Raw genomic sequence first — 12,171 nt, 5'->3', positions numbered from 1 at the left:
TGTTGGTTTTTGCTTCTCCAGACTTATTTCTTCCCGCTAACCATACCCTGGTTGCTTTGGGGACATTTTCTCTGGCCATACTATAGCAGCCCTTTTCTTCCCCCACCCTTTTTTCCTATACTTTTGGGGATTTTGGTTCTCAGGGCAGACTCGTCCCCTATGTGTCTAAGAACTAAGTCTTAATTGTGTAGTCTAGAAGTCCTAGGGACACTTCCAAACACTATGGGCCTGTAAAATCAATGTCTGTTTAGCCTGTTATTTGTCTTCTTCTCTCTTTCATCCTTTTAGAAGTATATGGAGGGGCCCAGGGGATGGATTAGCAATTAAGAGCACTAGATGCTCTTCCAACGGAACTGGATTTGTTTCTCAGCACCCACATGGCAGCTCATAACCCTCTATAACTTCATCTCCAGGAGATCTGATGCTCTCTTCTGGCGTTTGTGAGTTCCAGGTATATACATAGTACACATAAACACCGGCAGGCAAGCACTTATACACTTAATACAATAAAATACATTTTAAAAATTTAAATAGATGGAGATGGACTGCAGAGATAGCTTGGTAGTTAAACTGGTTGCTTTATAATTTCTAGAAATCATATAAATACTGCGTGGGCTTGGTGCCTTACTTGTGATGCCAACCTTGGAAGATGAGACAGGGAATTCCCAAAGCAAACTTGCTAGACACTGGCTATATTGGTAAGCTCTGGATTTGACTAGGAGACTCAGCAAATGGTTAAGGTGGAAAGATGTTGAAGGGTGATTCCTGACATTGATCTTGGGCTCTACATGAACTCTCTCACACACACACACACACACACACACACACAGAGAGAGAGAGAGAGAGAGAGAGAGAGAGAGAGAGAGAGAGAGAGAGAGAGAGAGAGAGAGAGACGTATATGAAGATGTTGTCCTAAGGCTACATGACAATTAAGACAGCACACATAAGCTGTATTTTCTAGAGTTAAGGGACCTCGTGTCTATTTTAGTGATGTCAACATTGCCACTACTGCTATGCTATTATTACTAGTTGCTATAAACTCTCCGCCTTACTTACCATGAAATACATCGTCACATTTACATCCCAAAGTGTTCCATCTATATGGAAATACAGGAACTTCTTATACTGATTTTGTTTTGCAATCATATTTTAAAACTTTCTCATTCCTAATTCCTAAATACAGACCTATCACACACACACACACACACACACACACACACACACACACACACACAATTTTATCTCATTTTCCCCAGTATTTTTCTCTCCTTTGTTCAAATTAAGTTTTTAGTTGGTGTGATTGTTTATATATGCTCTGCCCAGGGAGTTGCACTATTAGAAGGTGTGACCCTATTGAAGTAGGTGTGTTACTGTTTGTGTGGGCTTTAAGACCCTCATCCTAGCTGCCTAGAAGTGAGTATTCTGCTAGCAGCCTTCAGATAAAGATGTAGAGCTCTCAGCTCTGCCTAGATGCTACCATACCCCCCCACCGCATGATATTAATGGATTGAGCCTCTGACCCTGTAAGCCAGCCCCAATTAAATGTTGCCTTGGTCATGGTGTCTGTTCACAGCAGTAAAACCCTAACTAAGATAGTTGGCATATCAGAATACAGCAAATACATAGGCGAATGCCAGCAGCAATCCACTGAACTGAGAACGGGACCCCCGGTGAAGGAATCTTAGAAAGGACTGAAAGAGCTTGAAGGGGCTCGAGACCCCATATGAACAACAATGCCAACCAACCAGAGCTTCCAGGGACTAAGCCACTACCCAAAGACTATACATGGACTGACTCTGGGCTCCAACTGCATACGTAGCAATGAATAGCCTAGTAAGGGCACCAGTGGAAGGGGAAGCCCTTGGTCCTGCCAAGACTGATCCCCCAGGGAACGTGATTGTTGGGGGGAAGGTGGTAATGGGGGGAGGATGGGGAGGGGAACACCCACAGAGAAGGGGAGGGGGAGGAGTTAGGGGGATGTTGGCCCGGAAACCAGGAAGGGGAATAACAATCGAAATGTAAATAAGAAATACTCAAGTTAATAAAGATGGGGGAAAAAAGATAGTTGGCATACAATAATGAGTTTCATTATGGCATCCTCACACATATGTATTAGCACACGTTGCTCATACCCACTCCCATTACCCTCCTCTATCCCTCCTCCCTGCCTGTCACTGCTCCTCACCTTCCCCAAATAATCCTGCTGCTGCCTTTATGTCATATACATGAACACATGTGCATAGACATTTAAACCTAGATTCTTCATCTGTAAGAAAATGGGATGCTTTTCTTTCTTCCCTCCATTACATTCTTACCCTTCCCTTTAGAGCCCTTCCACCCTCTCATTGTTCCTTTTCTATTTTCATATCATGTATGTATGCATGTATGTACATATCAATCAAGACTCTGCATAGGAGAGAAATATGTGGTATTATCTTTCTGAGCCTGTCTTATTTAGCTCATGTAATGATTTCCAAAACCACCCATTTCTTGCTAATATCGTAATTGCATTCTTCTCTATGGATAACGAAAACTCACATCTATATAAATAGAGCTCATTTTTTCCATTTTTATTGGATATTTTCTTTACATTTCAAATGTTATTCCCTTTCCTGGATTCCCATCAAAAAATCCCCTATCCTATCCCCCTCCCCTTCTTCTATGAGGGTGTTCCCCCTCCCCAACCACTGCCCTGCCCACCTCCCTGCCCTAACATTCCCCTACATTGGGGGTTCCAGTCTTGGCAGTACCACAGGCTTCTCCTCCCTTTGGTACCCAACAAGGCCATCCTCTGCTACATATGATCTGGAGCCATGGGTCAGTCCATGTGTACTCCTTGGATGACGGTTAAGTCCCTGGGAGGACAGCTCATTTTAATTATCTTCTCGTGACTGTGTGCGTGCACTTACGCACGTGCCCACAGTGCAGATGTATAGGTCAGAGGACTCCTTGTGGGAGTTCGTCCTCTTTTTTGTGCCCTGTGGCTCCAGGTGCACTCTCAGGTCATTAATCTTGATGACAGGGCTTCTTCCCACCTGCCTGGATAGCTCCTGGCCATCATTTCCTTTATCTCTTAAGAGGCATCTGTTTCCCTAGGTTGGCTGTTGTGAAAGCATGGGAATGCAAGTATTTCCGTGGTCAGTTGACTCAGAGTTTTCATAGGTATACTCAGTAATTGTGTAGCTGGGTCATAAGATAGCTCTATTTGCAACTTTTTGAGTAATCCCCAAACTGAGATCCATGGTGGCTGTATCAATTTACATCTCTACCAACAATCCATAGGGGTTTCTGTCTCTCCACAACCTCGCCCTCATTCATTGTTTTCTTGATGGTAGCTATCCTGACTAGGGTAAAATGGAATCTCAATGTAGTCTTAACTTGCATTTCTTGGATGGATAATGATGTTGAACATTTTTTTCATTTTTGAGAAGTTAAAAAAAATCCTGTATCTCAAAACATGCCTTTCCCCTCTTTCCTGTTGCTTCCTTCTCTTTTTCTTTTGTTTAATTTTATTTTATTGATTTACATTTAAAATGTATTCCCCCTTTCCTGTTTTCCCTCACATGTCCCCCCTGCTTCTATGAGGATACTCCCTCACCCACTCACCCCCTCCCACCTCAGCACCCTAGGATTCCCCTACACTGGGGGTCCAGCCTTGACAGGACCAAGTGCTTATCCTCCCATTTGTGTCCAACAAGGCCATCCTCTGCTACATGTGCAGCTGCAGTCATGGGTCCCTCCATGTGTACTCTTTGGTTGGTGGTTTAGTCCCTGTGAGCTCTGGGGGATCTGGTTGGTTGGTATTGTTGTTCTTCCTATGGAGCTGCAAACCCCTTCAGCCCCTTCAGTCCTTGCTCTAACTCCTCCATTGGGGTCCCTGAGCTTAGCTGGATGGCTGGCTGCATGTATCTGGATCTGTATTGGCCAGGCTCTGGCATAGCCTCTCAGGGGACAGCTATTTTATTTGTATGAATGTTTTGCCTGCACATGAGTATATCCACCATGTCCACTCCTGGGCCCGCAGAGATCAGAAGAAGGCATCAGATCCTCTAGAACTGGAGTCACAGATGGTTGTGAGTCATGGTCCGTGCTGCAAACTGAACTCAAGTCCTCCTGAAAAACAAAAAAACCAAAACAAAAATAATGCTTTTAACTGAAGCCATCTTTCCAGCCTCACTTTCCTTTCCTTTTTGGTTTGTTTTGGGTGATTGGTTTTTGAGGCAAGGTTTCTCTCTGTAACCCTGGCTTCTGTCCTAGAATTCACTCTGTTGACACTAGGCTAGCCTTGAACTCACAGAGATCTACCTGCTTCTCCCTCTGAAATGCTAGGATTAAAATCCTGTGCCACCACCATTTGGTTTTTTTTTTTTTTTAAAGATTTATTTTTTTACTTTTATAAGTACACTGTCACTGTTTTCAGACACACCAGGAGAGGGCATCAGATCCCCGTATAGGAGGGTTGTAAGCCATCATGTGGTTGCTGAGAATTGAACTCAGGACCTCTGGAAGAGCAGTTTTTTTTTTGTGTGTGTGTGTGTGTGTGTGTGTGTGTGTGTGTGTGTGTGTGTGTTTCTTTGTTTTGTTGGTGATGGTTTTGTTGGAGGTTTTTTTTCTCTCTAAACATAACCTAGGGATTAAAAGTATACATCAGTATACCTGTATGGATGTCTGTTTTCTTATTTATTTATTTATTTATTTATTTATTTATTTATTTATTTTTATTTATTTATGGCCAAAGAATCTTGTCTTTTAGCCCATTCTTCAGGCTCTCAAGTAAGGGAATCATAGGTGTGAGACAAGATACTACCTGTTTTCTCTCTGGTGTGCTGAGAGGAACCAGTTTATGATCTGAAAGTATCTTTGAATCAGGAGTAAAGAATACAAGAAGTGGGCCAGGCATAGTGGCCAACGCCTTTCATCCCAACATTCTGGAAGCAAAGATAGCAGATCTTTGTGAAATTGAGACCAGCCTGGTCTACATACCTAGCACCAGGCCAGGCAGGGCTGCATAGTGAGACCCTGTCTCAAAAACAAACAAGCCAACAAAGAGAATACAAGAGCAGAGGAGAGAGTTTAAGTTAACCGCTCTCTCCCCTCTTTCTTTCTCCCTCTGCAGGACCTCACACATGGCTGCTACAAGCACTGGCTAGCACTTCAATGACTATGTAGCCAGAGTGGATCTCTGGTGTTTGGAAATAAGAACATTAACAGATGCAGGGACAGAGACAGGGATATTCAGATTACTACAAAGTGTTCTCCGTAGCCTGGAGAAGTCACACAGGACTAATCTGAGCACTCCAAAGGCTGAGGAAAGAGGAATATGAGTCTAACGGCAGCCTGGGCTCTGAGGTTAGTCTTTCTGAAAAAAAGAAAAGAAATAAAAAGAAAAGAAATAAAAGAGGAATGTTAAGGAGAAAGAAAAGGCGGGAGGGAGAAAAGTCCCATGGTTTATTTTATCATCAAATATCACTTAAATATTCCATCAATCTTGGATGTTTCTTGAATCAACTATGTAGCCACTCTATATTAATTCAACAGCACTTCTTGGTTTGGTGGCATATTTGAGTTTACCGTTTGCTTATCACCTAGCTCTGAGGTAGATCAGCTCTGTGCGTTATTATTTTGTTTAAATTTGAGACAGTCTCAGTATGTATCTCAGTCTGGCTTTCAATTTGCAATCCTGCCCCAGCCCTAGGAGTGCTAGGATTACAAGTGTGTACCACCATGCTTTCAAAGTCAGGTTTCCAGGCTGAGGCTAATAGGTAGGTCTTAGCTGTGAGAACCCTTTCACTCCAGAACTGGAGATGAACCCAAAGCTTTGCTCATATTAGATAAACACTCCATTAACTGAGTTACGCATTCAACCCCGGAGTCTGAAACCCTTGAGTCAGCAAAGCAGATCACCCATTCAGACAATGAGCAAATATTTTTTATCCAACTGCTTTAGGATAAGCCTGCAGTAGTAAACAGAGCAGAGAATCTCTGTCTTTGTACAGCTGACATTCTAGGAGATAGAAGCAGTAATCGATTCCATGAGTATTTAACTGGGACAAACATTGGGGGGGGGGGAGTGCAAGGTAAGCTTGAAAATGGACCATTGGTTCCAAACTGCTCTTTAGTGTCAGGAAGGTTGGCCCTGTGAGAGGTACATTGAACATTAGGCAAAGGTGGGAAGAACATTCCAGGCAGAAAAAAACCACTATCTTATCAAGCTCCGGAGGTAATATGCTAGGAAAACAGACAAAAAGGGAGAGAGGAGCAAATGAGGTCCCATATGGCAGGGACCATTAGCAGTTCTGTAGACCAGCCCTGCTTTTAAACACATTTTTCATTGTGACAAGATACACATAACAAAATTTGCCTGGTTTGTGGCATCGGGACCAAACCCAGGACCTTAATTCTACTGACATAGGGCTTTACTGCTGCCCTCGTCTCCTGCACTTTAAAGAATCCAGATGAGCCAAGTGTAGCAGCTTATACCTGACAGCCCAGCATTCAGGAGACTGGAGAACTGCCGATGTTTGAGATCACAATGGGCTACACAGTGAGTTCCAGACCAATGTGAAACCTTGTTTCAAAACCCTCAATCGGTCATTTCTAGATTACTGATACAATGCAAGTGCTGTGTTGCTAGGCCGTTTTCAATTTATATTTTAAAAAATAAGTATGTTTTTATTATAGAAAATTCGAAAAGTATGGACATACAAGAGAAGGAAGGGAGTATGTTGCACAACTATGAAACAACCCAGGTACAATTTTGGTGTCCAGCGTTCCACTCTGCTTTCTACATATAGACACATTTTGATAGAATTTTATGTATTCTATTTTTAAGTAAAAAGTTTTCTTTGGACGATTTCTGCAAGCTTTTCCATACAATTCACAACTTACAATTTTTAAATGTTGTCTTAGTAGCCCATTTTACACACATAATAATTAATTTTATTTTTAAAAATTGTGTGTCAATTATTTATCTTATTTTCCAATTAAAAACGTTTTCAGGCAATACATTTTGTTCATATTCGCACCTCCAACCTCTCACAGATCCTCCTGTACCCATCCACATCATATTCATTCTCTCTCTCTTTTTAATTCTCTTTCTTAAAAAACGTAAAATCGGGCTGGAGAGATGACTCAGCAGTTAAACGCACTGTCTGTTTGTCCCGAGGTCCTGAGACAATTCCCAATAACTAAGCGGTGGCTCACAACCATCTCTACTGGGATCTGATGCCCTCTTCTGGCGTACGGTGTACATGCAGATAGAGCACTCATCTACCAAAAAAATAAAGAAAATCAAAAAAAAAAAATTAAAGTACACACACACACACACGCGCGCGCGCGCGCGCGCGCCCGCGCACACACCAAAACAAAACAAACAAAACCAACAAGAATAACATAAAAGTAAAACTCCATGGACTTTGTCTTGTGTTGGCTATTCCTTGCATGCAACCTGCTTTGGGATGTGATTGGTGTATCCTGTGTCAACTCCCTTATAGGAAAACGCTGGAGAGATGGCTCAGTGGTTGAGAGCACTGACTGCTCTTCCAGAGGTCCTGAGTTCAATTCTCAGCAACCACGTGGTGGCTCATAGCCATCTGTAATAAGATCTGATGCCCTCTTCTGGTGCGTCTGAAGACAGCAACAGTGTACTCATATAAAATAAATAAATAAGTCTTTTAAAAGAAGAAAAACAGAATTTCCCTTTTGCAGCAGCTATCAATTACAAATGGCTTCTTAGTAATGGGCTTTGTGCCCATTTCTACTTCTCTATGCTAGGGATTTTTTTTTCACATTTGAACTTGCCAGGTCAACATATATTTCTGTGAGTTCATATGTCTGTATGTGTTTGATAAAGACACACCGTTTAGGACTGGGTCATCAAACAGTTTCACTTCTGTGTTATCCAGTTGTGGGTCTTTGTGTTAATTGCCATCTACTGCAAGAAGACTCTTCCTTGTGGGAGCTGAGTGATGCACTAATCTATGGGTATAGCAGTATGTCATTAGAAATATTCCTATGTCCATTCAGCAGAATGGGGTAGGATTTCCCCAGAGCCAATGGCCTATCCAGTCTCAGGTTCTGGGTGTCATTAACATTGTCAACTATGGGTCCATTTTGTGAAGTGACCCATTTCTTTAAAATATTTTTATAAATATTTTATATATTATATAATTATATAGGACTAAACTGCAGCTAACTGACTGGGAAAAGATCTTCACTAACCCTTCATCCAACAAAGAACTAATATACAAAATATATAAAGAACTCAAGAAATTAGACTACAGGGGTTGGGGATTTAGCTCAGTGGTAGAGCGCTTGCCTAGGAAGCGCAAGGCCCTGGGTTCGGTCCCCAGCTCCGAAAAAAAGAACCAAAAAAAAAAAAGAAATTAGACTACAAAAAAACCAAATAATTCAATCAAAAAATGGGGCACAGAACTAAACAGAAAATTCTCAACAGAGGAATCTCTAATGGCTGAGAAGCACTTAAAGAACTGTTCAATATACTTTGTCATCAGGGAAGTGCAAATCAAAACACCCTGAGATTTCACCTCACACCAGTGAGAATGGCTAAGATCAAAAACTCAGGTGACAGCAAATGCTGGCGAGGATGTGGAGAAAGAGGAACACTCCTCCATTGTTGGTGGGATTGTAGACTGGTACAACCACTCTGGAAATCAGTCTGGAGGTTCCTCAGAAAATTGGACATTGCACTACCAAGCTATGCTGCTCCTGGGCGTATACTGAAAAGATGTTCCACCCCCCCCACCCCCCCACCCCCGACAAGGACATGTGCTCCACTGTGTTCATAATGACCTTATTTGTAGTAGCCAGAAACTGGAAACAACCTAGATGTCCCTCAACTGAAGAATAGAAACAGAAAATATGGTACATTTAGACAATGGAATACTATTAATTCATTTATTAAAAACAACGGCATCATGGGGGGTTCAGGCAAAAGGCAGCGCAGACCCTCCTGGTTGCTGCCCTCACCCAGAGCTCAAAGCAGCCCCCAACGAGCAACTTGAGCCCTGGGACCACAGGTAAGACCAACTTTTCTGCTCCAAGCGGCCTGCCTGGTGGCTCAGGACACACAGAGGCAAAATTCCTCTGGGACCGGACACTTCCGGTTTTTAGCTGGAGCCCCAGCCTCGCTGATCCTGGCCCACAGCTCTCTGCTCCCAAACCCCGTGGGAGAGCTCGCCGCCCAGACAGGTGGACACTCCTGAGACTGCAGAGTGGAAGAGACCACCAACACGGCCCACCCCTGCCCACATCCCTGGCCCAAGAGGAAACTGTATATAGCCTCTGGGAACCGGAAAATAGGGGCACTCGAACGGCAGACCTCCCGCAGTCCAGACACCGCCCGGACCTGAAGGGAATCAGTCAACAGTACTCTGCACCCAAATCCCGTGGGAGGGAGAGCTAAACCTTCAGAAGGGCAGACACGCCTGGGAAGCCAGAAGAGACTACACTCTGCCCACATTTCTGACTCCAGAGGAAAACACCTAACGCCATCTGGGACCCCGGTGAACGGGGGCTCCAGCAAAAGGCAGCACAGACCTTCTTTAAAAGGGGAACAAGAGTATCCTTAGGAGAGGGGATAGGGAGGCAAAATTTAGAACAGAGGCTGAAGGAACGTCCATTCAGAGCCTGCCCCACATGTGGCCCATACATATACAGCCACCAAACTAGATAAGATGGATGAAGCAAAGAAGTGCAGGCTGACAGGAACCGGATGTAGATCTCTCCTGAGAAACACAGCCAGAATACAGCAAACACAGAGCCGAATGCCAGCAGCAAACCTCTGAACTGAAAACGGGAACCCCGTTGAAGGAATCAGAGAAAGGACTGGAAGACCTTGAAGGGGCTTGAGACGCCATATGAACAACAATGCCAAGCAACCAGAGCTTCCAGGGACTAAGCCACTACCCAAAGACTATACATGGACTGACCCTGGACTCTGACCTCATAGGTAGCAATGAATAGTCTAGTAAGAGCTCCAGTGGAAGGGGTAGCCCTTGGTCCTGCCAAGACTGAACCCCCAGTGAACGGGATTGTTGGGGGGAGGGCGGTAATGGGGGGAGGATGGGGAGGGGAAGCCCATATAGAAGGGGAGGGGGAGGGGTTAGGGGGATGTTGGCCTGGAAACCGGGAAGGGGAATAATAATCGAAATGTAAATAAGAAATACTCAAGTTAATAAAGATTAAAAAAAAAAACAAAAAACAACGGCATCATGAGTTTCACGGGCAAATGGATGGAACTAGAAAAATATCATCCTGAGTGAGGTACCCCCAGACCCAAAAGGATATGCATCATGTGTACTCACTGATAAATGTATATTAGCCAAAATGTTCAAAATACCTATCATATATCCCACAGACACAAGAAGTTAAGAAGGAGCCAAGAGAGGATGTTTGAATCCCACTTGAAAGGGGGAACAAAATAATCATGGAAGGCAGAGGGAGAGAGGGATCTGGGTGGGAGAGGGGAAGGCAAGATGAATAGGAGTGGGGGGAGAAGCAGGCATGGGGGGATACAGGGGAGAGGTTCAGAGTGCCAGAAAAATGAATGGAAATTTGCATCTGCCGGGGATGAGGTGTAAGGGGATTCTAAAGGAAGTCCCAGGTCTGTGGGATGAAAAAGGCTCCCTGGAGTCAATGGAGATGACCTCAGTTGAAATGCCCAACAGTGGAGTTATAGAGCCTGAACAGATTCCCTCCAGTAGTAAGACAGGACCCCTAGCGGAGGGATAAGGAAAACAACCCACCCACAAAACTTTCAGCCCAAACTGGTTCTGTCTAAAAGGGACCACTATGGAAGAGTTAGGGGAAGGATTAAAGGAACTGAATGGGATGATAATCCCTATAGGAAGACCAAAGGTGTCAACTAACCTGGACTGCTGGGAGCTCCCAGAGATTAACCCACCAACCAAAGAGCATACACAGACTGATCCAAGTCCCCAGGCACACATGTAGCAGAGGATTGCCTTTTCTGTCCAAAGTGGGAGAGGATGTACCTAATCCTGGAGAGACTTGATGCATCAGGTTTGAGGGACACTGGGAGTGGGGGCTACCATCTCAGAGGCAAAGGGGGGGGATGGGAGGGAGCAACATTTGCAATGTATAAAATAAATATATTTTAAATAAATATTTCATATATTATATAATTGTATATTACATCCCTAAAATATATTTTTATATTTTATATGATTATATACGTAATTGTGTACAATTGTATATAATTGTGTGATCATAGATAATTTATATATAAATATGTAATTATATAATTTAATATGTCTTATAGAAAATATATTTATATATAGATTAAGATAAAACACACTTATCACATCAGAGTTGGACAACACAAATAGTGAGAAAAGAGGTCAAGAGAAAAAGGAATCAAGACAGCCACTAATTTGCACACTCAGGAATCCCATAAAAATACTGAACTGGGAGCTCAGAGACTGAGACACTAACCAAAGAGCATACATGGGCTAATCCAAAGCTGAAGGGCTTAACATAGACTCTGAAGTGCCATGTGCATGCTGCTTCAGTCTTGGTGAGCTTTGTTCATATGAGCTTTGTTCAGTGATTTAGAGAGCCTTGTCTTCTTGGCATCCTCCATCCCCTCTGACTCTTATACTCTTTTCATGTTCTTTCCCACAGATTTCCCTGAGCCCCGAGGGAGGAATTTGCTGGAAACATCCCATTTAGGGCTGAGTGTTGCAAGGTCTCTCACTCTATGGATAATGCCTGGCTGTGGGTCTCTGTATTTGTTCCCATCTGCTGCAGGAGGAAGCTTCTCTGATGATGGCTGAGCAAGGCACTGCTCTATGGACATAGTTGAATATTATTAAAAGTCATTTTATTATGGGTTGGGGATTTAGCTCAGCGGTAGAGCGCTTGCCTAGGAAGCGCAAGGCCCTGGGTTCGATCCCCAGCTCCAAAAAAAAAAAAAAAGTCATTTTATTATTACTCTTTTTTTCCAGTAAAGTATTACTTGGTTTTACTCTAAGTCCCTGGTATATGTAGTCTTTGTTTCTTTGGTCACCCAAGCAGGGTAAGGTATGGGTTCCATCTTGTGTAGTAAGATAGTGGTTGGTTACTCTCACAAGCTTTGTGCCACCATTGGTCTAGCTTACCTTGCAGGCATATGACTATTTCAGATGATAA

This window comes from Rattus rattus, chromosome X, assembly GCF_011064425.1.
Source record: "Rattus rattus isolate New Zealand chromosome X, Rrattus_CSIRO_v1, whole genome shotgun sequence".
Lineage (NCBI taxonomy): Eukaryota > Metazoa > Chordata > Mammalia > Rodentia > Muridae > Rattus > Rattus rattus.
Note: the sequence above shows the minus strand (reverse complement) of the source record.